At 45.2% G+C, this 23,790-nt stretch overlaps 16 non-coding genes across 16 annotated transcripts; 6 read left to right on the forward strand and 10 right to left on the reverse strand.

Annotated features, from left to right (window-relative positions):
- Window positions 1-15,317: 15,317 nt before the first annotated feature.
- On the reverse strand, window positions 15,318-15,390 carry TRNAT-CGU (transfer RNA threonine (anticodon CGU)). The gene has a single exon. It is a non-coding gene; the product is annotated as a tRNA-Thr (tRNA).
- A 382-nt stretch (window positions 15,391-15,772) lies between these two features.
- On the reverse strand, window positions 15,773-15,845 carry TRNAT-CGU (transfer RNA threonine (anticodon CGU)). The gene has a single exon. It is a non-coding gene; the product is annotated as a tRNA-Thr (tRNA).
- A 382-nt stretch (window positions 15,846-16,227) lies between these two features.
- On the reverse strand, window positions 16,228-16,300 carry TRNAT-CGU (transfer RNA threonine (anticodon CGU)). The gene has a single exon. It is a non-coding gene; the product is annotated as a tRNA-Thr (tRNA).
- An 837-nt stretch (window positions 16,301-17,137) lies between these two features.
- Window positions 17,138-17,210, reverse strand: TRNAT-CGU (transfer RNA threonine (anticodon CGU)). Its single transcript has one exon. It is a non-coding gene; the product is annotated as a tRNA-Thr (tRNA).
- A 382-nt stretch (window positions 17,211-17,592) lies between these two features.
- Window positions 17,593-17,665, reverse strand: TRNAT-CGU (transfer RNA threonine (anticodon CGU)). The gene has a single exon. It is a non-coding gene; the product is annotated as a tRNA-Thr (tRNA).
- A 382-nt stretch (window positions 17,666-18,047) lies between these two features.
- TRNAT-CGU (transfer RNA threonine (anticodon CGU)) lies at window positions 18,048-18,120 on the reverse strand. The gene has a single exon. It is a non-coding gene; the product is annotated as a tRNA-Thr (tRNA).
- Window positions 18,121-18,502: 382 nt separating this feature from the next.
- TRNAT-CGU (transfer RNA threonine (anticodon CGU)) lies at window positions 18,503-18,575 on the reverse strand. The gene has a single exon. It is a non-coding gene; the product is annotated as a tRNA-Thr (tRNA).
- Window positions 18,576-18,957: 382 nt separating this feature from the next.
- On the reverse strand, window positions 18,958-19,030 carry TRNAT-CGU (transfer RNA threonine (anticodon CGU)). Its single transcript has one exon. It is a non-coding gene; the product is annotated as a tRNA-Thr (tRNA).
- A 382-nt stretch (window positions 19,031-19,412) lies between these two features.
- TRNAT-CGU (transfer RNA threonine (anticodon CGU)) lies at window positions 19,413-19,485 on the reverse strand. The gene has a single exon. It is a non-coding gene; the product is annotated as a tRNA-Thr (tRNA).
- A 382-nt stretch (window positions 19,486-19,867) lies between these two features.
- On the reverse strand, window positions 19,868-19,940 carry TRNAT-CGU (transfer RNA threonine (anticodon CGU)). Its single transcript has one exon. It is a non-coding gene; the product is annotated as a tRNA-Thr (tRNA).
- Window positions 19,941-20,973: 1,033 nt separating this feature from the next.
- TRNAT-CGU (transfer RNA threonine (anticodon CGU)) lies at window positions 20,974-21,046 on the forward strand. Its single transcript has one exon. It is a non-coding gene; the product is annotated as a tRNA-Thr (tRNA).
- Window positions 21,047-21,883: 837 nt separating this feature from the next.
- TRNAT-CGU (transfer RNA threonine (anticodon CGU)) lies at window positions 21,884-21,956 on the forward strand. Its single transcript has one exon. It is a non-coding gene; the product is annotated as a tRNA-Thr (tRNA).
- Window positions 21,957-22,338: 382 nt separating this feature from the next.
- On the forward strand, window positions 22,339-22,411 carry TRNAT-CGU (transfer RNA threonine (anticodon CGU)). The gene has a single exon. It is a non-coding gene; the product is annotated as a tRNA-Thr (tRNA).
- A 382-nt stretch (window positions 22,412-22,793) lies between these two features.
- TRNAT-CGU (transfer RNA threonine (anticodon CGU)) lies at window positions 22,794-22,866 on the forward strand. The gene has a single exon. It is a non-coding gene; the product is annotated as a tRNA-Thr (tRNA).
- A 382-nt stretch (window positions 22,867-23,248) lies between these two features.
- TRNAP-CGG (transfer RNA proline (anticodon CGG)) lies at window positions 23,249-23,321 on the forward strand. The gene has a single exon. It is a non-coding gene; the product is annotated as a tRNA-Pro (tRNA).
- Window positions 23,322-23,703: 382 nt separating this feature from the next.
- TRNAT-CGU (transfer RNA threonine (anticodon CGU)) lies at window positions 23,704-23,776 on the forward strand. The gene has a single exon. It is a non-coding gene; the product is annotated as a tRNA-Thr (tRNA).
- The last annotated feature ends 14 nt before the right edge of the window (window positions 23,777-23,790 follow it).

Genomic DNA, 23,790 nt, shown 5'->3' on the forward strand with positions numbered 1-23,790 from the left:
AGGAAGCGCAATAAAAGGCCTTCAGGTGATTAAGGCGTCGCCGAAGCAATGAAGACACAAAGGGCGTGACTTATAGGTCATTAGCGTAGGTAACGCAGTATCAGACTTGTCTGTTGCGAAATGAATTCTTCTGCGACAACCAGCTATGCGAACTAATCAGCTCCAATGAAAGAAAAAAAGACCTGCCTCTCGTATAAATAATGTGAAGGAATGAATAAGAAGCAATACAAAATTAATGGCTGCTTAGCTAATGAGCAGTCATGAAGACCAAGTGATCCTGCTTTAATGGTCCTTACAGGATCCTTGGCTTCCGCATCAGTGCATTCCAGTGCATTGTGCGGCCGTTTGATTCCGCTTCGTAATCAAGAGCTCAACGTCCCCGAACTTAAAAGGGCGCCGAGAAAATTGGCTCCAGTCTTCCGTGCATCTCTCGGGCGAATATAACAAGTACGCTACTCAAACGAGAATATGTGTGTGCGCATACCCACGTGTGTGCGCGTAAACTGGAGACTGTATTGTCCTGTTATCTCTTATTGGCTCATCATTCTACATGATGCTGACAAATATAAAAAAAAACCTCTTCGAGAATGCTTTGGCATTCTGGCCCTGTTTCGATTTAGTTCATTACGTAGGACGCATCTGTACACTGAAGCTATGATATTTTGACAGCGAGGAAAGTCACGTGTCTTTAACTTCACTGCTCAGTTCATCAAAATTTTTAAATAAAACAATAAAGCAGACACTTAAGAAACATGGTGCCGTTTACATAGGAATTGGTACACACACAAAAGTAAATGGTGCCTTAATTAGGGTACTTGATTGTATAATGTATGTTTATATACAGTGCACAAAGCCTACACAGTGTCTCTTGGAATTTGGTGCTTGACCAGGCTAGAAAGAGAAGAAACGATTATTGATAGGCTGTTTATGATTATGGCAAGTAGAGTGCCTTTTCCGCCCATTACTGGCTACAACGTCTCACCTGGCCTGTTCAAGTGGCGTCAGTCTGCTTCCCATTTCTAGTTCCACAAAGGTAAATGGGGTAAAGTGTTTGTTCGCCGGTGACGCAAATCTGTTTTTGTTTGATGATTAGGTTAGGGTTAGGAGTGTCTTAGTTCGCCTATCTAGTCTTTGAAGTATGAGAATTTTCCACCTTATTTGGCATTTAATGGCCTATCTTCTATTTGACCACTACCGTGCACTATCATCATTTAACCCTTGTTGTAGTGGAAGTAGTCAAAATACACCTGCTCGTTAGCGTATTGCTTAACAATGCACATTAGTATTGAGTATTGGGAGTTAGCATTTCCCCTGCCGGATCTACTTCGTAGCGTGCGCCATTGCAATTCATTTTTGGCCCTGTAATGCTAGCGCAGTTGTCTAATCATATACCGTGGCACAGCATGTGGTGAATCCAGTGCAAAGATCTGGTCACCAAGCACAAAACACTGGTTCCCGGTATGTACTATGGGGGAGCCACCGGAGGGATGTGGCAAAGAAGAAAGAGGCAAGGACGAGGTGCTGGTGTCGTGGCCATGGTTGGTGCTCGACGACAGGCGTCACCCGGATCCTGCTGGCTCTGGCTGGGTTTTGGCTTGGACGCTGGCTGACTCAGCTGCTATGATAGGGCGCACTACAACCATTTCAGTGGGAAAAACGAGTGGTTCGAAATGAGGCAACGGACGTGGACAATAAATGGTACTGTTATCAAGGAGGATAGGCAGGCGGCCCGCGCAATGGGCTAACACACAGTATACACTCGTACTTTTTTGCCAGCGGTGATCAAACCTTGTGTGATAAAGCGGGTGCAGTTCTCGCTGCCAATGACATTCTTGCCCAATGCACTGAATTACACTGTTTTAGAAAAAAAGCACTTCCTGTTAAAACACGAAAACATGATAGACGTCATGCCTGTAAAGTTCAAAAGCGGCGTTCTGGAGGCGGCAGCTACCCACAATGAAACTGAACGCTTACGTTATGTGGCTCATTTATGGGTTAGTCACTTAGTTTAGTCGATGGCTGAATGGCTTCGCAGAGAAAGACACGCGATCAATGAAGAAGGCGTGGAAGGCAAACTGTGCAGCCACATGCCATTTTGTGATCGCATAAATTCGTATTCATGTCCCCACTCAATTGTACGGTTGTAACAAAATAAAATTGTTTGTAAATACATAATGAAAATGATATCTGTATTACGCAAGAACCTCTTTGCTATGTTGAACGTACACCGTATATTTTTAAGCCGGCCCTTTAACAGACTTTCCTGATACGCTGCCCAATTCTGGGGCAACGAGAAACTCCCGTGAACACGCGGGTTGAAAAATCGCGTGCTGCTTTGTGCTTCGTCACCATCCACCCTGCTCGAGATCAAGGCATGCGACAGGAGAAGAAATCTGCACTAAGCTACGACCACGGGATCAGTGGGTGTCGACACTGACGACGTACACTTATCAAACGGGAAGGTGTGACTCACAATGGTAGATGGCTTCGCGATGGCGAGTTCTAGCGGTGTGCGTCTGAACGGGCTTACGAATCGCACGGATCGGGGGGATGATCGTTACCTTGTGCACACCCATTTTTTCTTTTATCAATGTCACGGGGAATAAGAAGACTGTGATAGCATCTCTTACATGTTAATGAGAATGATCAGGCTGAACTGAAGAACTTTTAAACGACCCCTGACAGCGAAAGTTTTGTTAACGAGTTTTTTTACTGTAATTTGTAGCTTTGCGCATGTTAATGCCCAAATTATATTGTCAATGCTTTAACGCATTGTATAATTGATGCTAGTGGCAATCATTCAGAACAATTTTGCGTCAGTTAGAAATGCCCGTCTAAATGTCATAAGAAACTAGCGTCCCACAGCGCAGAAGCGCCTGAGACTACGTGGGCTGAAGCTTCGGTGACGGTGAAACACGCAGTTTATAATAGGGGGACCCATGAGCGGTGCAGAATGAAACGACGTGGGGTCCTCGAGCATGCCCCCCTCCCAAAAAAGACAAGCATTCCTGACGAAAGCAGCTCAAACTACCTCGACAGCAGCCCGGCAACAGAGCAAGAGGTGTGACGAACAACAGTCCCTGCCCGATGCCAGTCGGGGTATTGTGCGCGTCCCGCAAATGCTCTTGACCTCTGCAACGTTCGAAGGGGATCCTTGTTTTCGTGAAACCACAGAAAATGTCGATTGTACCTGACTACTCGGAGAAGCACGCCCCTTACTTTAAAACCTTATTAAAATTTATTCTTGACAATGCTCGCTGGTAATCATCGGTCAGAGATGGCCCCGCCTGGAATATTATCATAGAACACAAGCATCTCGAGTTTATCAATTTCGTGTCAGGGGTCCTTTAAGTTTGCAATAGCTATATAAACACCATTGCTAACAATATGCCCCGCATTATGATCGAGTAAAACGTTTTTGTCACGAACGTATTCTAGCGCGTAATACTTTATTTCAATACAGCAGTATTTCTTTTTCCATTTTCATCCCAAAAGATAAAAAGAAGAATCGAAACAGCTTTCGGCATAGTTTCCTCTCCTAGATGTGTGAATAGACAAACTCTGGTGATCATGTGAGTGGTTCAGTAACTGCAACGGTTATAGATATGCATGCGTGGTGTTGTCTCGGGAGTGATTGGCTTCGAAGATGCATATTGCTGGCTTGATTTGCAGTCGTGCAGACGACATTGCATAAGGTCGTATTTCGTGGATGCTGCCACATTGTGCTAACTGAAAAAAAGCAAAGCTCTAGAGGTAGATATAATTACGAGGAGTCTTCTGCAACGATGTTGTTTGTAGTACGGTGCAACATTTTCAGATGCTAACGACCACACCGGGCTGAGCAAAGATAATTGAAATCGTATTGCGATACGACACTCGTTGACAGAACAAGATGTATTCCATATAAAAGATACTATCGTCGTTATGTGATCGAATACGATCCTCTTGGATTGTACTCTAATATATTGTAACGCAAAGTTGAACATTACACTTTAATGAAATGAAGTGGTTGGGACGAACTTGTGCCCAAGAAACAGACGACTCAAAGTCTATGTGTCCGCTCCTGACAACGGTCCGTTCAAAAGCATCCATCTCATCTTCTTTCTCTAGAGTCTCTCTTGAGGCTGCTGTTATATGGCTCATGCTAACACGTGCGATTTTATGAATTGGTGATCTTTCTAATATTGGGGGGGGGGCATAAGAATCCAAGAGCGTTCGTAGTTTTCTTGTGTCTTTTGCCCTTGCCCCCCCTCCCCCCTACCAAAACTGCATCGTCTCAATGCTTCAAAGGAGATGGTTTCCAGGCTCGTTCAAACAGCTTCTTGGTGAAAGCTGTTTTCGTGAAGGGCCAGTGTTTGCTTGATGGTTGATTGTCTGTCATCATAATGGTTCATTCTTACGACATGCACAATTTCTGTGCGCTGACGCCCCCATGATGAGTTCTCTTGTTCGTCCGGAACAACTTCACTGTTCAGGGAACCAATCTATTGATTGCCTTTGTACAGACCCAAAAAGCGGCATAGCAGCTTTTCTGACCAGCCACGTACTCCAACGGGAATCCACATGCAAACTCTGTCACCCGGTGCGTACTGGACGTCTCTTCGTCGCAGATTGTGTCTATACGTGTCGACTTGTTGTTCCTTTTGAATACAATTTCGTGCCAGCTGTCTTGCTTCTTCTGCCATTTGTATAAATTTATTGATATCATGGTCGTGCTCGGACATTTCCTCTGCAGGTAGCATTGCATCTAAAGTTGTGCTAACTGTCGGTCGAAAACAAGTTGAAAAGTCGTCATACTGGTCGTTCCTTGCAGTGCAGTATTGTAAGCGTACGTTGCATACGGCAAGATTTTGTTTCATGTTCAGTGCTCCAGATGCACATACCTCGACAACATATCAGCCAACGTTCTGTCAGTAGTTTGTCTAGTCTATTTGTTTGTGGGTGATATGTTGTAGTTTTTCTATGACTGGTGTGCGTCAATTTTCCTATGGACTTCGTCAACTCAGCCCTAAACGCGGTCCCTTAATCCATCATCAGCACTGTACGGGCTCCATGACGCAATACGATGTTGGTGACGAAGAATTCGGCAACTTTAACAGCTGTTCGCCTTCCTAGAGACGCCGTCTCAGCATATCGGGTCAGATAGTCAGTTTCCACTATAACCTACCGCTTTCCAGATGATGAAATACGAAATGGGCCGAGTAAGTTCATTCCCATTTGTCTGAATGGTGCCCCTGGTGGCTCCATAGGTTGTAGGAGCTCAGCCGGTTTCAAAGGTGGTGTTTTTTGTCTCTGGCAGTCCGGAAAATTCCTAACGTAGTGTTGCACGGAACTCAGCAACTTTGGCCAGTAATACTTAGTACGAATGCGTGCTACCGTTCTGCTTACTCCCAAGTATCCCCATGATGGGTCATCGTGGCAGGCCTCTAATATCTCTGGAGCACCAGTGAAGAATATACGAGCAGGAATTCGTTGTATTGTGCTCAAAGTTTCTTTTATACGAGACGTTATTCCACAAGGTAAACGTCTCCAAACCACGATGCTTTTTCACGAGACGTTATTCCACAAGGTAAACGTCTGCGAACCACGATGAAACACTCGTGTAACGTCAACACAGTGCCCTTTTAGGTATTTGATCAGTAGAAGTAATTCCGATTCAGATTGGTGGTGATGCGTCATTTGTGAGGCCGTCACTGCTCCAAGAAAAAGAAAATCTTGCCCATCTTCTGCGGAAGTAGAGACCATTGGTGCAATCGGTGCTCGAGACAAGCAATCAGCATCACTGTGCTTGCGACCGGATTTATGTACGACCCTTACGTGGTATTCCTGCAGCCGTAGGCTTCACTTTGCAAGCTTTCCAGACGGGTCCTTGAGATTTGCGAGTCAGCACAATGAATGGTGGTCACTAATGGCTCAAAAAGGTCTACTGTGTAAATATGGCCGAAACTTGATGATAGCCCATGTGACTGTTAGGCATTCTTTTTCTGTCGCTGAGTAGTTCACCTCAGCTTTTGGAGTAGCGTAAGCACTTACTCATTCTTCTCTATTTTGTCAATGAATGAGTACAGCTCTGAGCACGAAATTGTTCGCAACGGTGGGGAGATTTGTTACCGCTTCCTGGTCAAAATGAGCAATAACTGGGTCATTCTGAAGACGCTTACGCAGTTCATTGAATGCCTCTCCCTGTTCACTAAGCCAGATAAAAGGTGTGTCTTCCTTGGTGAGCCTCGTTAGCAGTTCAGCAATCCGTGAAAAAGTTTCAATGAATCGTCGTCAATAGGCACATAGTGCTAAAAATCGCAAGACAGCCTTTTTATCTGTAGGTTTGGAGAATTTTGCCTCTGCCGCTGTCTCCTCCGGACCAAGACGAACTCCCTCCGAGCTGATGGCATGGCCAAGAAATAGAAGCTCTTGAAATCCGTAATGACATTTTGGTGGTTTTATGGTCAAATCTGCTGAATTGATGTCAGTGAACACAGCCCGCAGTTATTCGACATGTTGCTTGAAGGTATTCGGGAAAACTACAGTGTCATCAAGATCAACGAGACCACATTGCCATTTCAGGCCGGAGAGCACTGAGTCCATCATCCGTAGGAAGGTGGCACGGGCTGAACAAAGGCCAACTGGGAGCACTTTGAATTCGTATAAACCGTCTCGTGTCTCCAAATCCATATTCTCGCGATCCCTTTCATCAAGTTCTATTTGCCAATATCCACTTCTATGATCAAGCGAGGAAAAGTATTTCGTGTCTCCTAGTCTATCCAGAGTGTCATTATTTCTTGGAAGAGGGTGAACATCGCGCTTAGTAATGGCGTTCAGTTTCCGATAGTCTATGCGGAAATGTAAGGTCTGATCTTTCGTCTTTAAAAGGACCATAGGGGACGCACATGGGCTTGCTGGCGGTTGGATTACGTCGTGCCGTAGCATTCTTTTTTTACTTGACTGCCGATAGCCTCTCTCTCTTTTGGCGAAACTCGGTAGAGATGCTGATTTATGGGCCTCACCAATTCGTCCCCAATTATACAATGTTTGGCGATACTTGTACGTTAAACTTAGGATGATACCGAGAAGCATGTGGTGAATTCCCTTACGAGGCTCTCAATTTGTTCCTTTTGGTCGGGTAGTAATTGTGGTTCAATGTCGATGGACTCTAGAACAGAATCTATACCTGTTGCACCGGAGGTTGAGGTGTCAGAAACACTCACCTCCGTGACCCAGACGAAGTCATTGAGAGTGGTGATGACAGTTCACTTCGCAATGTGCTGCACCTCGTATCCAAAGTTGGCAAGCAACACGTCGGGGCATCCTTCGTGTAGCTGAACGAGGCCTCATGCTATGCAGATTCCTTTTTCAAATATCAGGCTCGTCTTGCTGTCGGCGAATTCTTCGAAGTCACTGAACGCTTTGCTTGTTGTCGTAACTGATACGCACAATCTCGGCGGTACCACGACGTTTTCGTCCGCAATACAGAGGTCATGGCTGTTTTCATCAGTGTCGAAGGTTGCGTTAGCATGCCTCGTTGAAAATGAAACACAGGATTCTCGTAAGTTGATCACAGCATCGTTAGCCTTCAATAAGTCCATTTCATTAATCGACTACCTTAAGCTCTAGTGCAGTACTATGAAACTTGCCGCGTACGTGAAACCCCGTACTCCGATTCTTACAGTGCATATTCGCGTTGGGTCTATGAGGTGTCCTCATGCTGCCTGAATTTGTGGCCCCTCTCATGGCGGCAGCACTTTCCGCAGCGTTTTCGAAAGTTTACGGCTCATTACCGAGTAATCTGTGCCAGTGTACACCAGCGCGATGACTTCGTAGCCATCAACAAGCACGCGCAAATCAGAAGTGACGTCGTCGTTACAGTACCGGTTGCCGAGTCTGTTGTCGTCGGTTGCAGTCAGCGATGGAGGTTTTTTTCGCTTGAGTGTCGACAGCGGCCTTGCCTCCCCAGGCCGCTGACTTAAGTTTTTCTGACGTGGGCTTAGTGATCGGCGTTTTGTAAAGCTTGCTGAAAGCTTGCTGATTTAGCGCGCGATACCTAGACGACGTTGTTGATTGAGGTCAATGTTCAAAGTCACGTAAGCCTTGATGATTTCAGAGGTTTTCGTTCGTTCAAATGAGTGATACACTCGTTTCTACGGTTACTGGTGGCACTGACTGACACTCCCACCTATGAATTTACATATAAACCCAATAAAGTGGCTGGGGAGATAGCCGCAGTGGTAGCTCAGTGGTATACCATCGAACGCGTTAATCGAAGGTCACAGGTTTAGATCCTACTCACGGCAAATTATCTTTCCACCCACTTTTCTTTCTTCACATTTACATTACAATTGGGTCTAATATATTTCCCTATACATTCCTTGCAATTATCGTCTGTTATATCTTATTACCATTGTGTCAAAAGATGCAAAAACGAGCCCTTGAGTATACACTTCATTCCTTTGAAGTGTATTTTTCAAATAACGCTTGAACCCTTGTGTGAAGTTTTCGATTCGTTTTTCTGCAAATTCTGGGAGCTACTGCTCCCTCCTTGCGAGAACGAATGAAGAAGCCTCTCAGGATTTTCGAGGTGGACAACCGCTACGTCTGACAGACAGCGAGGCCACAGAGCTCTACTCCGACGGCTTCGAGTCATTGGATCACGACTACACAGACGTCTTGAGCCGCAACGCAAAAAGGAGACTGCTACGACCATCGTCGACGGCGAGTTTACCCACCGTGCAGGCTACCACGCAGCGTTGGTCACACACTACATACACTCTTCATGGCTCTGGACCCTTCAGCCAACCTACGGCGGCTTAACAGGCAAGACCTCTCTGCATACCTCGAAGGACTTGCTCCAATTGAGATTAAAGACGTCAGGATCAACTAACGGAAGAGTATTTTGGCAGTTGATGTTTTACACTGTAGTCTGCTGCAAAGCCTACAGAACGTATTGAAAATTGACAGACTAATAGTTAAATCAGTGATCCCCCTGACAGTATGGGCAGTGTTGGCGTCATTTATGACGTGGACATTTCGATTCCCGCTGACGATTTTCCAATCTTAATAAAGCCAACCACAGATGACATCCTCATCAAGCACATCGCAAGGCTTGGTCAGTCACGTGGCTGAAGATTGTTTTTGAGGGAGACAGTCTTTCCCCACACGTAAAAGTTGGCCACGTTCGCCACCAGGTCCGTCCATACATACCGAAGCCCCTACAATGCTACAGATGTTTCAAGATGGGACATGTAAAAGGAGTATGTACCAGCAATGTCGTGTACCCGCGGTGTGGCGAACCTCATTCAGAAGACACCTGCCACGCAACAGCGTTCAAATGCTCGAACTGCCACGGCGCTCATAAAGCATCCTCTAAAAATTGCCCGCGAGTGCGAAATGAACGCACGGGGCTGAAACGCATGGTGCGCGACAATTCAACGCACAGAGAAGCCTCTGCTACTGTTAGGCGACGTCGGCGTCACCACAGAAGATCATCACAAAACTTGACATCTGCCGATAGAGACACGTCATCTCAAGCAAGAACAACTGGCCCCCATCATCAAGCTCTGCGAAGACGGATACACCGAAAACAGAATCAGGGTCAACACTCTCACCTCGTGAACAGTGGCCATCGCTTCCACGAACACAGCCTGTTTCAGAAGTGCATCGAATCCCACCATCCTCGATGCCATCACGAACAACTGATGAAAAGACAACGGAGGATAGCCAGGTCATTAACATGTTGCAGACCCTTATTAGCGCAATGCGCATGCTCCTAAGCAACATGAACACCCCTTCAGCGCAGAGCGGACTCCAGGTGCTGGACCTTTGAGTCTGGTGCTTGCAGCTCCAAGGTAAAACGATGGCCCGCGACCTGTTATCCTTCGAGAGGAGGTCAAGAACCCATCTCTTCTTCAGTGGAATGCCAGAGGACTTAGGGCGCGTAAGTCTGAGTTCCGGTAATATGTATTCACGAACGAGTTCCCCGTAATTGTGATTTGTGAACCAAACCTGTCAGCTCGCATGAGCCTGTCTGGATATGACTGCTTTATGTCTTCTACCCACGGAGAGCGCAGCAAGGTCGCTGTGTTCACACGGCGCAAATTAACCCATGTTCATCACTCTGTACCCCCTGACGAAGAAAACCAGCACTTTTGCCTAACAGTAATAAACAAGAAGACCACATTCACAATCATCGGAGCCTACTTACCTCAATCAAGTCGTCTAGACCATGAGCGCTTGCGCGGGATTTCAAATGCAACTACCCAGCCATGATTGACAACTGGCGACTTTAATGCCCACCACTACTTATGGGGAAGCTCCAGGGTCAACATTAGAGGTAGAGAGTTAGTGTCTTTCGCTTCTGAATGTAAACTTATCCTCGTGAATGACGGCAGCCCTCATTATGTGCGCAGATCAGCCTATAGCATTTGCCTGGACCTCACTTTCGTCTCACGCTCGTTTGCCAGCAGAGTGCACTGGTTTTCAGACTTGGAAACAAGGGGTAGTTACCACATCCCAACATACCTGAAGATTGACGGCTTTTCAAGTCTCAAGTCCTCCAGAGCCATCCAGTGCACCGATTGGCAAAAATACAAGTTAATCAAGGAAGACTATGTTGGTGGTACACCCTTCAACCTAGAGGACGCAATAAAGAGTGTCCTACAGTCCACCACGCGTTCGCTTCCGGTGAGCTCATCTCGCAGTGATATGGACATTGATCTCGAAAAACTCCGAGGGATTCGCCGTCGTGCAGAACGACGTTATAGACGCACGAAGTCACTTGATGATCTGAGAGTGGCCAGACGCACACAAAAGAAAATACAGTGTCACTTGGTCAAGTTGGATAACTAACAATGGGTATCTTTTTGCGAGTCCCTGGATCCCAGAAAGGCTCTGTTACTAATCTTGAGAACTGTCCGGAGCCTTTATACAACCATTACTCAGTGCTACCCATCAAAATCTCTGGCGCTTGACTTACGCTGCGAAGAGATTGATGTCTCAAGTTCTCTCCGTCGAAGGATTGCCTGCGGGGCAAATGCAACTGGGACGAAGACGCCCAACTTTTCTGTATCCTGACGTGATCCCCGAATGGAGCGTTCGTTTTCAATGGACGAACTAAAAGCTGCGCTTGCTTAGGGTAGACGTTCTTCAACGCCACCACCTGACGACATTACTTACCGCGGTCTCTGTCACCTAAGAGAGAAAGCTCAGAAGGCACTCTTGCTGCTGTACAACGACTCCTCGCAAACTGGCATGGTTCCACAGGAAGAGAAGTCATGTCGCCTGATTCCATTTCTCAAAGCCGGCAAGTCACCTTTGGACATTTCCTCTTACCGCCCGATCGCCCTCACGAGCTGTGTGCGAAAAATTATGAAAAGGATGATTTTAACGCGTCTGGAATGTTACTTAGAGTTCTACGAAATATATCCAGATGCCATGTCCGGGTTCAGACGAGGCCGCTCATCAATTGACAATGTAGTTGACATCATGACATACGAAGAGCACCAGAAGGCCTGCAAACGGTTATCTGCTTCTCTGTTTCTTCACGTTAAAGGAGCATACGACAATGTCACCCACGAAGCATTTCTCAGCGTATTAGGAGTGGGACTCGGTGGAAAAATATACAAATGGGTTCAGAGCTACCTACAGAGTAGATTATTTCACGTGCAGACAGAGAATGGCCCGACACCCGAGTATTACTGTAGCCGAGGAGTCCCGCAAGGCGGAGTGCTAAGCCCGACGCTGTTCAATGTAACACTCATTGGACTAGTTAGCAAACAACCAAGCAGTGTAAGACTTTCGATTTATGCTGATGACATCTGAGTGTAGACATCAGGTGTGACTCGACTTCAACTTCGCACTCGACTTCAGAAGGCCGCATCAGTGACATCGCATCACCTACGCGAACAAGGGCTCGAAATCTCATGTGGAAAGTGTGCAGTCGTGGCTTTCACAAGAAAAGCCAATGTCCGCTTACGGCATATCAATTAACGGGCAATTGGTGTCAGGCAGCCGAGTCACAGGTTCTTGGGAGTTATAATCGACCGAAACCTGTCTTGGACCCCACACGTAAATTTCGTGAAAAAGCGGCTGACTGCCATTTGTAGCTTGTTCAGGTTCCTTGCCAGAAATGTTCGGGAGTGTCTGTCGTGTCTATGTTACAGCTGTAAAGGTAATAATTATTGGATTCATGTGGGAAAGCACACCTGTTATATCTAACACGTGCAAAATGAACCTGCGCCAATTCAAAATATTTAAGCCCAGGGGCTTGAAATATCCCTTGGTTTACCCCACTGCGCATCGACAGCTGAAAAATTGCCACTGCACAGGACCACTCGATCACGACGCACATCTCCATTGAACGATGCCTACGTACCTCGGGCATAGAAATCCTTCCCACCACTTGGCAACCCTCGCTACTGAGAGGCCCCACACGAAATTTAGTTCAATTGTCTGTGCACATCGTGCGTCGTTAACGTCAGGTTTTACGCCTGCTGAGAAACCGTCGTAACCTTTGTGGTGCCTGACACTTCCGCAGGTACGTCTTTCAATTCCAGGAATACGGAAAAATCAAATTTGCCTTCATCAGCCCTTAAACAAGTGAGCTTGCACCTCCAGCACAAAATGTACAATAAACACGTGCACTTATACACCGATGGTTAAACCACAGCGTCTGGTTCTGGCGGTGCGGTGGTGGTTCCAGCTAGAAGAATCACTCTGCGAATCAATCTGTCACACGTCACTACGTCTACGGCGGCAGAACTTGCGGCTTTACGTGGCGCCCTAGAGTACATCAAATCCCAGAGACCGAATAAATGGGCTGTGTTTTAGATGCGGAAGCATCTTATACTCGCGCCTTGTAGTGCGCCGTCCGCGCCGTCCGCACCGCTTCTCGAACATTCGACAGCTGACGCGCGCGCATGCGCCGTCGCGCCGTCGTCCACTATCTGTGCCGCGCGCGCTTCTCCTTCGAGAACATTCGACAGCTGACAGCGCATGCGCCGTCGCGCCGTCGCCATCTGTGCCGCGCGCGCGCTTCTCCTTCGAGAACATTCGACAGCTGACAGCGCATGCGCCGTCGCGCTGTATATATACTCAAGGTCGGCGCTCGCTCGCTCAGTTGCCGCTCGTCGGTTGGTTTGTACGGCGCGTCGACGTCCAAGGTCGCGGTGAAATGAATTCCAACGAATCCACAAACACAATGATCGACGTCCCTTCGACCAGCGCCGCCTTTTCGCATACGTGTGTACGTGTTCACTCATTTAACACCCCCTCCTACAACCACGTTAACCAATTTAGCCATCGACCCAAGTAAGTCGCAATTTAACACCCCATTTCACAACCACGTTAACCAATTTAGCCATCGACCCAAGTAAGTCGCACTTTAACACCCCGTTAACCAATTATATGGTCCGCATCCTCCTCAGTGTTCCCCCGAGGGAAGCTGCGGGCAATTTTTTTCGACACGAAACCGGCCCTACAGAGGACGCAATCAGTCCTTCAACAGGGTTGCCATGAACAGTTAACTTACGAGCGTGTCAAGCTTCTTCACCACGTCACAGAAACAGGCCACGAGGTCAAGTTTCAGTGGCTAACTGGGCATTGTGGGTGGGATCAGTGGCAATCATTCCGCAGACAACGCGGCTCGCACATCGCACCAAGAAGAGCACACCCTTCCGATTCTTTTGTCAAGAATTGACGCTGCAAAGCCACTTTGTCACCTGGCACGTAGTCTGTGTTTGCTAGAGTGGAACGCCCCAAGCATAAGACATACTAGACTCTACCAAATAAACCCTCGACTGGCACTTCAATCTCCATCCGGACTCCGTCGACGTGAAGCTTTGCTTCTTTGTCGCCTTTGGTTGGGGGTTGCCTTCACAAAAACATATAAAACCCTCATTGCATTGACCGACAATGCGGAATGCGACGTCTGCTGCACCAAAGAAGACATCAACCATCTGATATACCATTGCCCTCAATTTGCCTCTGAAAGACAGAGGCTTTCGGACGCATTGTGACAATCGGACGATCGGCCATTCCCTATGCAGATGCTACTGGAACACCGTCCTCACCTTTCGTCGGCTCAAAAAGCAGTTAAAGCTGTCTTGTGCTTTTTAAGGACTACAGGCCTACGTGACCACCTTTAACTTTTGTGTAGTGCCACCGCTGCATACGCGTCAGCCCTTTGACAGACAATCCTGTTTTCTCTCTCTCTCTCTTTCTCTTCTCTTTCATCTCTCTCTCCCTAATGCCCCCTTCCTGTTCCCCCAGCGTAGGTTGGCAAACCTGTGTTTTTCATCTCTCCCCCCCCTCCTTTAACGAGGGTCTCGTACTGGCAGACTTGGTGCCGTTGGGTTGTACACGGGGGACTATTGGTCAGCTGCCAGCTCGTAATAAGTTCACGTGGTACGAGACGCCAAACAGGCTCGTAATGAGTGTGCCACACTCAGCCGCATGAATACACGTGACGCTGATTGACACTCCCACTTTGAATTCTCATATAAATCCTATAAAGTGGCTAAGGAGATAGCCGCCGTGGTAGCTCAGTGGTACAGAATCGAACGCGTTATTCGAAGGTCGCCGGTCCCATTCCTGCCCACGGCAAGCTATCTTTCCACCAACTTTTCTTTTTCACTTTTACATTAAAAGTTTGGTCTAATAGCTTACCCTATACTTCCTGTTGCATCATGGTCTGTTAAATCTCAATAATGTTGGGTCAAACGCAGAAAAACGAGCTCTTAAGTATAGACTTCTTTTCTATTCCGTTAATTAGGGTCTCGTGCTGGCAGACTTCGTGTCTTTATTTTTTATACGAGGGACTATTGGCCATCTACCAGCTCGTAATAAGTTCACGTGCTACGTGACGCCAAACAGGCTCATAAAGAGTGTACTACACTCGCCGCCTTGGCTACTTGTGGCGCTGACTGACACTCCCACGTTAATATCGATATAAGCCCTAAAAAGTGGGTTGGGTGATGGGGGCAGCTCAGTGGTAAAGCATCGAACGCGTTATTTGAAGGTGAGAGGTTCGGTTGCTGCTCACAGCAAGTTATCTTTCTACCCACTTTTCAATCTTGACATTTACATTACGATTCGGTTCATTACCTTCCTTTATACTTTACTTGGCATTATTTTCTGTTAGATCTCAATATTATTGCGTCGAGCACAGAAAAACGAGCGCTTAAGTAATATATATATATATATATATATATATATATATATATAGTAATGAGATATAACAGACAGTAATGCCAAGGAATGTACAGGGGAAGTTATGAAAACCAATGGAATGTAAACAAGAAGAAAGAAAAGTGGATGAAAAAATTACCAACTGTGAGCAGGAATCGAACCTACGACCTTCGAATTACGCGTTCGATGCTCTAACCACTGAGCTATCACAGCGGCCCTCCCTCCATCCACTTTTCTGGGTTTATCTGTGAATTTAGAAGTAGGAGCGACAGTCAGCGCCATCTATAAGCCAAACAACGAGTGTGAAAACACTCTTATGCGCATGTTTGGCGTCACGTAGCACGTGAACTTATTATGAGTGGGCAGCTGATTAATTGTCCCTCTTATACAACCTAAACACACCAAGTCTGCCAGTACGAGACCCTCGTTCAATGAAATAAGGGAAAGAAGTGTATACCTAAGGGCTCGTTTTTCCGTGTTTTAACACAATAGTAATGAGATATAACAGACAGTAATGCCAAGGAATGTACAGGGGAAGTTATGAAAACCAATGGAATGTAAATAAGAAGAAAGAAAAGTGGATGAAAAAATTACCAACTGTGAGCAGGAATCGAACCTACGACCTTCGAATTACGCGTTCGATGCTCTAACCACTGAGCTATCACAGCGGCCCTCCCTCCATCCACTTTTCTGGGTTTATCTGTGAATTTAGAAGTAGGAGCGACAGTCAGCGCCATCTATAAGCCAAACAACGAGTGTGAAAACACTCTTATGCGCATGTTTGGCGTCACGTAGCACGTGAACTTATTATGAGTGGGCAGCTGATTAATTGTCCCTCTTATACAACCTAAACACACCAAGTCTGCCAGTACGAGACCCTCGTTCAATGAAATAAGGGAAAGAAGTGTATACCTAAGGGCTCGTTTTTCCGTGTTTTAACACAATAGTAATGAGATATAACAGACAGTAATGCCAAGGAATGTACAGGGGAAGTTATGAAAACCAATGGAATGTAAATAAGAAGAAAGAAAAGTGGATGAAAAAATTACCAACTGTGAGCAGGAATCGAACCTACGACCTTCGAATTACGCGTTCGATGCTCTAACCACTGAGCTATCACAGCGGCCCTCCCTCCATCCACTTTTTTGGGTTTATCTGTGAATTTAGAAGTAGGAGCGACAGTCAGCGCCATCTATAAGCCAAACAACGAGTGTGAAAACACTCTTATGCGCATGTTTGGCGTCACGTAGCACGTGAACTTATTATGAGTGGGCAGCTGATTAATTGTCCCTCTTATACAACCTAAACACACCAAGTCTGCCAGTACGAGACCCTCGTTCAATGAAATAAGGGAAAGAAGTGTATACCTAAGGGCTCGTTTTTCCGTGTTTTAACACAATAGTAATGAGATATAACAGACAGTAATGCCAAGGAATGTACAGGGGAAGTTATGAAAACCAATGGAATGTAAATAAGAAGAAAGAAAAGTGGATGAAAAAATTACCAACTGTGAGCAGGAATCGAACCTACGACCTTCGAATTACGCGTTCGATGATCTAACCACTGAGCTATCACAGCGGCCCTCCCTCCATCCACTTTTTTGGGTTTATCTGTGAATTTAGAAGTAGGAGCGACAGTCAGCGCCATCTATAAGCCTAACAACGAGTGTGAAAACACTCTTATGCGCATGTTTGGCGTCACGTAGCACGTGAACTTATTATGAGTGGGCAGCTGATTAATTGTCCCTCTTATACAACCTAAACACACCAAGTCTGCCAGTACGAGACCCTCGTTCAATGAAATAAGGGAAAGAAGTGTATACCTAAGGGCTCGTTTTTCCGTGTTTTAACACAATAGTAATGAGATATAACAGACAGTAATGCCAAGGAATGTACAGGGGAAGTTATGAAAACCAATGGAATGTAAATAAGAAGAAAGAAAAGTGGATGAAAAAATTACCAACTGTGAGTAGGAATCGAACCTACGACCTTCGAATTACGCGTTCGATGCTCTAACCACTGAGCTATCACAGCGGCCCTCCCTCCATCCACTTTTTTGGGTTTATCTGTGAATTTAGAAGTAGGAGCGACAGTCAGCGCCATCTATAAGCCAAACAACGAGTGTGAAAACACTCTTATGCGCATGTTTGGCGTCACGTAGCACGTGAACTTATTATGAGTGGGCAGCTGATTAATTGTCCCTCTTATACAACCTAAACACACCAAGTCTGCCAGTACGAGACCCTCGTTCAATGAAATAAGGGAAAGAAGTGTATACCTAAGGGCTCGTTTTTCCGTGTTTTAACACAATAGTAATGAGATATAACAGACAGTAATGCCAAGGAATGTACAGGGGAAGTTATGAAAACCAATGGAATGTAAATAAGAAGAAAAAAAAGTGGATGAAAAAATTACCAACTGTGAGCAGGAATCGAACCTACGACCTTCGAATTACGCGTTCGATGCTCTAACCACTGAGCTATCACAGCGGCCCTCCCTCCATCCACTTTTTTGGGTTTATCTGTGAATTTAGAAGTAGGAGCGACAGTCAGCGCCATCTATAAGCCAAACAACGAGTGTGAAAACACTCTTATGCGCATGTTTGGCGTCACGTAGCACGTGAACTTATTATGAGTGGGCAGCTGATTAATTGTCCCTCTTATACAACCTAAACACACCAAGTCTGCCAGTACGAGACCCTCGTTCAATGAAATAAGGGAAAGAAGTGTATACCTAAGGGCTCGTTTTTCCGTGTTTTAACACAATAGTAATGAGATATAACAGACAGTAATGCCAAGGAATGTACAGGGGAAGTTATGAAAACCAATGGAATGTAAATAAGAAGAAAGAAAAGTGGATGAAAAAATTACCAACTGTGAGCAGGAATCGAACCTACGACCTTCGAATTACGCGTTCGATGCTCTAACCACTGAGCTATCACAGCGGCCCTCCCTCCATCCACTTTTTTGGGTTTATCTGTGAATTTAGAAGTAGGAGCGACAGTCAGCGCCATCTATAAGCCAAACAACGAGTGTGAAAACACTCTTATGCGCATGTTTGGCGTCACGTAGCACGTGAACTTATTATGAGTGGGCAGCTGATTAATTGTCCCTCTTATACAACCTAAACACACCAAGTCTGCCAGTACGAGACCCTCGTTCAATGAAATAAGGGAAAGAAGTGTATACCTAAGGGCTCGTTTTTCCGTGTTTTAACACAATAGTAATGAGATATAACAGACAGTAATGCCAAGGAATGTACAGGGGAAGTTATGAAAACCAATGGAATGTAAATAAGAAGAAAGAAAAGTGGATGAAAAAATTACCAACTGTGAGCAGGAATCGAACCTACGACCTTCGAATTACGCGTTCGATGCTCTAACCACTGAGCTATCACAGCGGCCCTCCCTCCATCCACTTTTTTGGGTTTATCTGTGAATTTAGAAGTAGGAGCGACAGTCAGCGCCATCTATAAGCCAAACAACGAGTGTGAAAACACTCTTATGCGCATGTTTGGCGTCACGTAGCACGTGAACTTATTATGAGTGGGCAGCTGATTAATTGTCCCTCTTATACAACCTAAACACACCAAGTCTGCCAGTACGAGACCCTCGTTCAATGAAATAAGGGAAAGAAGTGTATACCTAAGGGCTCGTTTTTCCGTGTTTTAACACAATAGTAATGAGATATAACAGACAGTAATGCCAAGGAATGTACAGGGGAAGTTATGAAAACCAATGGAATGTAAAAAAGAAGAAAGAAAAGTGGATGAAAAAATTACCAACTGTGAGCAGGAATCGAACCTACGACCTTCGAATTACGCGTTCGATGCTCTAACCACTGAGCTATCACAGCGGCCCTCCCTCCATCCACTTTTTTGGGTTTATCTGTGAATTTAGAAGTAGGAGCGACAGTCAGCGCCATCTATAAGCCAAACAACGAGTGTGAAAACACTCTTATGCGCATGTTTGGCGTCACGTAGCACGTGAACTTATTATGAGTGGGCAGCTGATTAATTGTCCCTCTTATACAACCTAAACACACCAAGTCTGCCAGTACGAGACCCTCGTTCAATGAAATAAGGGAAAGAAGTGTATACCTAAGGGCTCGTTTTTCCGTGTTATAACACAATAGTAATGAGATATAACAGACAGTAATGCCAAGGAATGTACAGGGGAAGCTATGAAAACCAATGGAATGTAAATAAGAAGAAAGAAAAGTGGATGAAAAAATTACCAACTGTGAGCAGGAATCGAACCTACGACCTTCGAATTACGCGTTCGATGCTCTAACCACTGAGCTATCACAGCGGCCCTCCCTCCATCCACTTTTTTGGGTTTATCTGTGAATTTAGAAGTAGGAGCGACAGTCAGCGCCATCTATAAGCCAAACAACGAGTGTGAAAACACTCTTATGCGCATGTTTGGCGTCACGTACCACGTGAACTTATTATGAGTGGGCAGCTGATTAATTGTCCCTCTTATACAACCTAAACACACCAAGTCTGCCAGTACGAGACCCTCGTTCAATGAAATAAGGGAAAGAAGTGTATACCTAAGGGCTCGTTTTTCCGTGTTTTAACACAATAGTAATGAGATATAACAGACAGTAATGCCAAGGAATGTACAGGGGAAGTTATGAAAACCAATCGAATGTAAATAGGAAGAAAGAAAGGTGGATGAAAAAATTACCAACTGTGAGCAGGAATCGAACCTACGACCTTCGAATTACGCGTTCGATGCTCTAACCACTGAGCTATCACAGCGGCCCTCCCTCCATCCACTTTTTTGGGTTTATCTGTGAATTTAGAAGTAGGAGCGACAGTCAGCGCCATCTATAAGCCAAACAACGAGTGTGACAACACTCTTATGCGCATGTTTGGCGTCACGTAGCACGTGAACTTATTATGAGTGGGCAGCTGATTAATTGTCCCTCTTATACAACCTAAACACACCAAGTCTGCCAGTACGAGACCCTCGTTCAATGAAATAAGGGAAAGAAGTGTATACCTAAGGGCTCGTTTTTCCGTGTTTTAACACAATAGTAATGAGATATAACAGACAGTAATGCCAAGGAATGTACAGGGGAAGTTATGAAAACCAATGGAATGTAAATAGGAAGAAAGAAAAGTGGATGAAAAAATTACCAACTGCGAGCAGGAATCGAACCTACGACCTTCGAATTACGCGTTCGATGCTCTAACCACTGAGCTATCACAGCGGCCCTCCCTCCATACACTTTTTTGGGTTTATCTGTGAATTTAGAAGTAGGAGCGACAGTCAGCGCCATCTATAAGCCAAACAACGAGTGTGAAAACACTCTTATGCGCATGTTTGGCGTCACGTAGCACGTGAACTTATTATGAGTGGGCAGCTGATTAATTGTCCCTCTTATACAACCTAAACACACCAAGTCTGCCAGTACGAGACCCTCGTTCAATGAAATAAGTGAAAGAAGTGTATACCTAAGGGCTCGTTTTTCCGTGTTTTAACACAATAGTAATGAGATATAACAGACAGTAATGCCAAGGAATGTACAGGGGAAGTTATGAAAACCAATGGAATGTAAATAGGAAGAAAGAAAAGTGGATGAAAAAATTACCAACTGTGAGCAGGAATCGAACCTAGGACCTTCGAATTAATCAGCTGCCCACTCATAATAAGTTCACGTGCTACGTGACGCCAAACATGCGCATAAGAGTGTTTTCACACTCGTTGTTTGGCTTATAGATGGCGCTGACTGTCGCTCCTACTTCTAAATTCGCAGATAAACCCAAAAAAGTGGATGGAGGGAGGGCCGCTGTGATAGCTCAGTGGTTAGAGCATCGAACGCGTAATTCGAAGGTCGTAGGTTCGATTCCTGCTCACAGTTGGTAATTTTTTCATCCACTTTTCTTTCTTCTTATTTACATTCCATTGGTTTTCATAACTTCCCCTGTACATTCCTTGGCATTACTGTCTGTTATATCTCATTACTATTGTGTTAAAACACGGAAAAACGAGCCCTTAGGTATACACTTCTTTCCCTTATTTCATTGAACGAGGGTCTCGTACTGGCAGACTTGGTGTGTTTAGGTTGTATAAGAGGGACAATTAATCAGCTGCCCACTCATAATAAGTTCACGTGCTACGTGACGCCAAACATGCGCATAAGAGTGTTTTCACACTCGTTGTTTGGCTTATAGATGGCGCTGACTGTCGCTCCTACTTCTAAATTCACAGATAAACCCAAAAAAGTGGATGGAGGGAGGGCCGCTGTGATAGCTCAGTGGTTAGAGCATCGAACGCGTAATTCGAAGGTCGTAGGTTCGATTCCTGCTCAGAGTTGGTAATTTTTTCATCCACTTTTTTTTCTTCTTATTTACATTCCATTGGTTTTCATAACTTCCCCTGTACATTCCTTGGCATTACTGTCTGTTATATCTCATTACTATTGTGTTAAAACACGGAAAAACGAGCCCTTAGGTATACACTTCTTTCCCTTATTTCATTGAACGAGGGTCTCGTACTGGCAGACTTGGTGTGTTTAGGTTGTATAAGAGGGACAATTAATCAGCTGCCCACTCATAATAAGTTCACGTGCTACGTGACGCCAAACATGCGCATAAGAGTGTTTTCACACTCGTTGTTTGGCTTATAGATGGCGCTGACTGTCGCTCCTACTTCTAAATTCACAGATAAACCCAAAAAAGTGGATGGAGGGAGGGCCGCTGTGATAGCTCAGTGGTTAGAGCATCGAACGCGTAATTCGAAGGTCGTAGGTTCGATTCCTGCTCACAGTTGGTAATTTTTTCATCCACTTTTCTTTCTTCTTATTTACATTCCATTGGTTTTCATAACTTCCCCTGTACATTCCTTGGCATTACTGTCTGTTATATCTCATTACTATTGTGTTAAAACACGGAAAAACGAGCCCTTAGGTATACACTTCTTTCCCTAATTTCATTGAACGAGGGTCTCGTACTGGCAGACTTGGTGTGTTTAGGTTGTATAAGAGGGACAATTAATCAGCTGCCCACTCATAATAAGTTCACGTGCTACGTGACGCCAAACATGCGCATAAGAGTGTTTTCACACTCGTTGTTTGGCTTATAGATGGCGCTGACTGTCGCTCCTACTTCTAAATTCACAGATAAACCCAAAAAAGTGGATGGAGGGAGGGCCGCTGTGATAGCTCAGTGGTTAGAGCATCGAACGCGTAATTCGAAGGTCGTAGGTTCGATTCCTGCTCACAGTTGGTAATTTTTTCATCCACTTTTTTTTCTTCTTATTTACATTCCATTAGTTTTCATAACTTCCCCTGTACATTCCTTGGCATTACTGTCTGTTATATCTCATTACTATTGTGTTAAAACACGGAAAAACGAGCCCTTAGGTATACACTTCTTTCCCTTATTTCATTGAACGAGGGTCTCGTACTGGCAGACTTGGTGTGTTTAGGTTGTATAAGAGGGACAATTAATCAGCTGCCCACTCATAATAAGTTCACGTGCTACGTGACGCCAAACATGCGCATAAGAGTGTTTTCACACTCGTTGTTTGGCTTATAGATGGCGCTGACTGTCGCTCCTACTTCTAAATTCACAGATAAACCCAAAAAAGTGGATGGAGGGAGGGCCGCTGTGATAGCTCAGTGGTTAGAGCATCGAACGCGTAATTCGAAGGTCGTAGGTTCGATTCCTGCTCACAGTTGGTAATTTTTTCATCCACTTTTCTTTCTTCTTATTTACATTCCATTGATTTTCATAACTTCCCCTGTACATTCCTTGGCATTACTGTCAGTTATATCTCATTACTATTGTGTTAAAACACGGAAAAACGAGCCCTTAGGTATACACTTCTTTCCCTTATTTCATTGAACGAGGGTCTCGTACTGGCAGACTTGGTGTGTTTAGGTTGTATAAGAGGGACAATTAATCAGCTGCCCACTCATAATAAGTTCACGTGCTACGTGACGCCAAACATGCGCATAAGAGTGTTTTCACACTCGTTGTTTGGCTTATAGATGGCGCTGACTGTCGCTCCTACTTCTAAATTCACAGATAAACCCAAAAAAGTGGATGGAGGGAGGGCCGCTGTGATAGCTCAGTGGTTAGAGCATCGAACGCGGAATTCGAAGGTCGTAGGTTCGATTCCTGCTCACAGTTGGTAATTTTTTCATCAACTTTTCTTTCTTCTTATTTACATTCCATTGGTTTTCATAACTTCCCCTGTACATTCCTTGGCATTACTGTCTGTTATATCTCATTACTATTGTGTTAAAACACGGAAAAACGAGCCCTTAGGTATACACTTCTTTCCCTTATTTCATTGAACGAGGGTCTCGTACTGGCAGACTTGGTGTGTTTAGGTTGTATAAGAGGGACAATTAATCAGCTGCCCACTCATAATAAGTTCACGTGCTACGTGACGCCAAACATGCGCATAAGAGTGTTTTCACACTCGTTGTTTGGCTTATAGATGGCGCTGACTGTCGCTCCTACTTCTAAATTCGCAGATAAACCCAAAAAAGTGGATGGAGGGAGGGCCGCTGTGATAGCTCAGTGGTTAGAGCATCGAACGCGTAATTCGAAGGTCGTAGGTTCGATTCCTGCTCACAGTTGGTAATTTTTTCAT

Source organism: Rhipicephalus microplus, chromosome 7 (assembly GCF_043290135.1).
Source record: "Rhipicephalus microplus isolate Deutch F79 chromosome 7, USDA_Rmic, whole genome shotgun sequence".
In the NCBI taxonomy this organism is placed as follows: Eukaryota; Metazoa; Arthropoda; class Arachnida; order Ixodida; family Ixodidae; genus Rhipicephalus; species Rhipicephalus microplus.